This window comes from Condylura cristata, unplaced genomic scaffold (genome assembly GCF_000260355.1).
Source record: "Condylura cristata isolate star-nosed mole 26May11 unplaced genomic scaffold, ConCri1.0 scaffold00001, whole genome shotgun sequence".
Taxonomy (NCBI): Eukaryota; Metazoa; Chordata; class Mammalia; order Eulipotyphla; family Talpidae; genus Condylura; species Condylura cristata.
In genome coordinates, this window is record NW_004567102.1 from 80,072,871 (window position 1) to 80,078,099 (window position 5,229).

General features: G+C 43.7%; 1 protein-coding gene across 1 annotated transcript in view; it reads right to left on the bottom strand.

The window, feature by feature from the left end:
• The window catches only part of KATNA1 (katanin p60 (ATPase containing) subunit A 1), a 33,160-nt gene extending 28,206 nt beyond the window's left edge, over positions 1–4,954 (bottom strand). The window contains exon 1 of the mRNA XM_004673928.2: positions 4,723–4,954. The gene's annotated coding sequence lies outside the window, so the exon portion shown is untranslated. The remainder of the gene's footprint in view (positions 1–4,722) is intronic.
• Positions 4,955–5,229: the final 275 nt, after the last annotated feature.

Sequence of the window (5,229 nt, forward strand, 5' to 3'; positions counted from 1 at the left end):
TAAATCTTTAAAAAAAAAAAATAAGTATGCTTTATAAAACACCTTTTTTCAGTGTATATGTATATGTGTGTATATATATATATATATCTCAATACATCCAACAATATATACTTAATATATAACAGTGTCTGTATAGGGTAAAACAGGGAATAGGGGTAGAGACAGAGGGTGAAGAATAGGGAGAAACAGCAAATACCCACAATAGAAGGGACTTCAATTCTTGGATAATCACAGCCTGTAAGCTGACTCTCGGTGACCTCTGCCTTCTGGTATCCAAACCCTTGTGAAATCACCTCCCTTAGAATGTGAGCTTCTAACAACCAGCGCATACAAAAACAGTGGAACGGCATCTCTGCCATAAGACTGTGACTTCCACCTTGCTCACATTCTCTTGCTTGCCACGGTAAGGGAAGTCAGCTCCCACGCTGTCAACCGACCGGAACAGAGGCTCACATGGCAAAGAACTGAGGAAGGCCCAGCAACAATCAGTGAGGAACAGCGCCCCTCACCCAACCATCCCGAGGAGCTGAATCCTGCCAACAACCATGAGGAGCCTCCTGCAGCCTTTCCCAGAGCCTGGAGATGCCTGCAGCCTGATACCTTGATTACAGCCTGTGAAGTTCTGTGAATCAGATGCACCCAGCCAACACATACCCAGATCCTGACCGAAAGACACTGTGAGACAATGTTTGTTTGAAGACACTAAGTTTTGGGGTAATTTGTTATGAAGCAATACAGCTATGAACGATGGTCTATAATTATATAGGTCAAAGCTGAGTATCTATGGTCCAAAAGAAAAGAAAAAATCCTATGATTGTCTGGAGTCATTGATATTTCATCTTGACAGACCCTTCTGGGCCAGGAACCAAGTGTCACTGTTATTTACTGATAAAACCCATCACCAGGAGCCATGCTCGACACACAGCAGACCCTCAATAAATCTTTGAACAGATACTGCCAGGTTTTTGTCTTAACTGTTAAGATTTCTCACCTTTGCCTGGTGCATGATCCTCAGCACCCTCACATTCCTTGATCCTCAACTCAGCCCTACCAGAGTAGGGTGATCACTTTTGCTACGAAGTCGCACATGCCTACAGTGACACGGTCTGGGTGACAATGTTAGGGGAACACAGCTGGGCAGCTGTGGCCAGGTTACAGTTGACCTGAGAGCTAGGTTATCAGGTGTCTTAGGTTTTCCCTCTCTCCTCTTCCTGAACAGACTCTCTCCAGAACTTTCTTCCCTTTCCCTCTCGTAAAAAAAAATAAAAATAAATAAAATCTAAATTAAGTTATTAATGATAAATAGGTATTTTTTCTTTGAGGGCTACAATTAAATGTGCCAAAACTCGTTAAAGAAGTCATTCCAGGCCTCTTTTGAAGACGCTGTGGTAGAATACTTTCTAATCAGATAAAATTCCTCAGAATTCAATGAATCAACTAAATTAAATTTAAATTTAAAATTTTAAATTTAAGTTAAATTTAAATTTAAGTTTCTAATTAAAATATAAAGTCAACCCAAAGCCATATTAACAAATGAGCTGAAAAATGGTTGTCAAAGAAACAATGTTTACTGAAAATAGTATCAAAATATCTTTAGTTGAGTAAGTATTAAGGTAAAAACAATTTTTACTCATTCCTTTTGTCTCTAAGTTTCAGGCATCCTTCTTAGACCAATGTCAACATTATTAAAATAACACAGGAGGGCAGACATTGGATCTATCTAGCACAATATCTGGTAATATTTGCAGAAATGAATATATTTGAAGAGAAGCCTGTACACCAAATTTAATCATCATTAATTGTAAACATTACCCATTGGTTCAACATATAGAACACATAAAAATGTGTTATTTTCCAGGCCCTCCGCTCTGGCACAATGGGTTAGGGCACAGCACTGCAAGCTGGCTACAGCTGCCTCACTGCAAGTTCCATCCCCAGCCCGGAGGAGACCACATGGTGCGGAAGACCTCTCCTGACCGCCCACTGCTCCCCTCAGCAGTGTACTTCGTCGATCTGCCTGTTTTGCTCCCCACTCTGTCTCTGGTGAAGCCTTTCACCACCCCTGCAACTCTGGCTTGTAGCCCCCATTTGTGTATGAATAAATAAATAAATCTTAAATAAAAAATGTTACTTTCCCAAAATTCAGACATTTAGTTATGGAGATTATTAAATATTAAAAAATGACCCAAAAATGACTGCTTTTTCTCACAGTAAGCTTTTCCTTTATACTATCCTATCAGAACCATTCTTTTGATTGCATAGCTTTAGCACATGACTAAATTCATTTATTAAATTAAAAGGTGCAGCATTAAATTTTAAGTCAACAGAGTCAATTTTTAAACAACTCATTATTACAGCTAAATTTCTTGCAAACAGTATCTGCAAATGGTGATATAATATCTCTACAAAGAGACTTAAAGTGTTTTGTCACTCTCTAGGATAAGGGAAAGGGAAGGAAAGAAATGAAAAAGAATAGATTACAGATCCAAATACTTCATTTGTAAAATTCCTATTCTCCCCCAGTACAGGTATAGTGCCTTCCCTATTTCTACTCCCACTTAATATTTTAAGAAATCTTATTAGATTGGGTTCCACTGCTACTGCAGTACACATAGGCCCTTCATTCAAGAAGTAATAAGATCTACTGAGTTATGTGGAATTGCACTGAAGACAAAAATAGACCTGAAGTCCTTGAATTTAGTGCAAAGGGTAACACTGTATTTATTCTAGAGGTTTTCTTCTTTACTTTGAGAAGATATTAAGCACAGACATAAAAATCAGCATCAGTGTTAAAAATAACTATCTGCAAAACTGAAGTCCTACAACAAAAACAAATGAAAAGCAATCATGTATTTTCTTAAAGGCATCTCAATACCAAATGTGGCAATAATACACTATTAAGCAATTTTCAGGATGTTCATCTCTGGGATATGAAAGCAACCATAATGCTACTATACAGTCACTGATCATTATGAATAAGCACAATAAATGAATGACCTATGACCAATTATACCATGGCATACATTTTTCTTGCCTTTGTAATTATCAAATGCTAAATACTCAAGCACACAAAAAAATTATCACTATAAAAAAAGCATCAATTAGGAAACTCAGGAAAAAGTACAAATCAAGTATACTGCAAATATATTTGGTAATTTCTTTCAATTTACCCTAAACGAAACAAAAGTAAACAAATGGAAGAATACAACAATTAAAACATAACTTAGTTTTTTAAATTGGAGTAAATTTATATCAATGTACACATTTTAGATGTACAGGTTTACAGCCCTTCAAATGTATGTTATCACACAGCAGCAACTGCTAAGGTACCAATAACCTCCACCAGAGTCCAGCAGGCCCCTTCTGCCTTTTGCTGCCACCTTTCTTCCATCTGGTAACCTCAGTTCTGCAGTCAGAATCAAGGGTTTGCTTTGGTTTGATTTTGTCAGCTTCTTTGCTTTGTAAACGTAGTTAGAAGGCCATATTCAAGCCATGTCAACACACCCCACAGATTTAGCCAGCTATCAACAACGACATAGTTTTAACAGTCAAGCAACTTTTAAAATTACTGTAAAACCAATTTTACAACTGTTCTGCTAGTACTAAATGACATAATGTAAAAGCTTTTTGAATAACCAATGCCATAAAGGAGCTGTATACAGCTTTTCACAGTTGAGGAGTGTTGGAAAATTAATCAGCACCGCCTTTTTTCTTTTTTCCCCCTTTTTTAGAGCACAACATAGCCACAAGTTAAAATATTCATCCAAGACAACACGTTTTGCAGCTCTTTCCTTGTGTGAGAACTCACGGATGACAAAGACCCTCTCCTTTGGAAAAGTAAACAGGGTTGCACGTTGAGACATTCAGGCCTGTACTGAACATCACAAGGCGCCTCTGACATGGTCGTGTTCTAGTATTGTGACTATGTGGCAAAAATCCACCGCACACATTCTAAAGCTTTCAGGGGCTTTTTTTTTTTTTTTTTTTTTTTTTTAGCAGAAACCAGAGATCTGACTTCCCAGTGCAAGGGGTACATTGGCGCTTTCGAAAGAAAAGGGCGTAGTGCTGGGCTCCTTGGAAGTTACTAGCTGATATTTAAAAAAAAAAAAAAAAAAAGGCACTTAAAGAGAGGAGGGCGTGAGGCTATCCTCACAAGGTACTTAAGGACCAACGTTACTCTCCAACTTTGCCACCCTACGATACGCTGTATGAACCGGTAAATGTTCTGAAAAGTCTATCACCGTAAACGACCAGGGGCAAAAACCTGCCAGAGGATGCCCGGCTCCGGGATGAACTAAATCAGATGCAACATCTTCAACAATATCACATCTACCTAAGAAAGAAAGAAAAACAAGGGGCGCTGGAAGGCTGCATCCCAAAGTTAAGGCTTTCGGGTTCGTCAGGGGGGTGAGAGACGGGAGCGGGGTCGGATTCCGGCGAGAATTCGTCCAAAAGGCGAAGTAATAAAAACCCCTCTCGGGCTAGGTCTCTCTGGAGACACAGGCCTAGGGCCCGGGCGGCAGGCGGCCCCGAGAGGTCCTCGGTGGGTGCCTACCCCAGCTGGGGGGACCGCCCCCCGCGCCACAGGTGTCAGCGACTGGAGCCAGAACCCCGGCAGCGGCGGGAACCCCGGCAGCGGCGGCTCGCAACGCAGCCCAGAGGCCGCGCAGCCCCGCCCAGGGGGCCGGGAGTCCCGAGAGCGCCGGCGGAGGGAGCACTCACCTGGGGCGGCCGAGGCTCCCCCGGGAGCAGCCCACCGCCAGGCGGACCGGAAGGGTCGAGCGGAGCTCGGGGCGGCGAGGAAGGCGCGCCCGGCCCAGCCCCAACCACCCCGCCAAGCACGCACGGCCCCAGCACCGACGCGGCCAACAGCCAGCAGCCCCCCAGGCGAGGCTTCGGCGAGGGGACAATTTGAAGGCAAACCCGCCGGGGCCACTTCCGGTGCCCGAGGACGGCCGCGACGACACGGGCGCACGCGGGACGACGCCCGGGGAGCGAGGACGTAGGGCTGCGTGCGCGCTCCGGTGCCGGGAGTGGGCGGAGCGGGAGCCACGACGCGCCTGCGCAGGCCGTGCAGCCTCCGGGCTTGGGGCGGGGAGGGCGGGAGCTGGGCGAAGCAGCGTGAGTTTCACCTCGCGCCTGCCCAGTGCTTGCTTACTTTAACTCCCCTGATTTTCACCACGGTCCTCATGTTATAGGGCACCCCAATTCTGTTAGAGGACAGGGGGA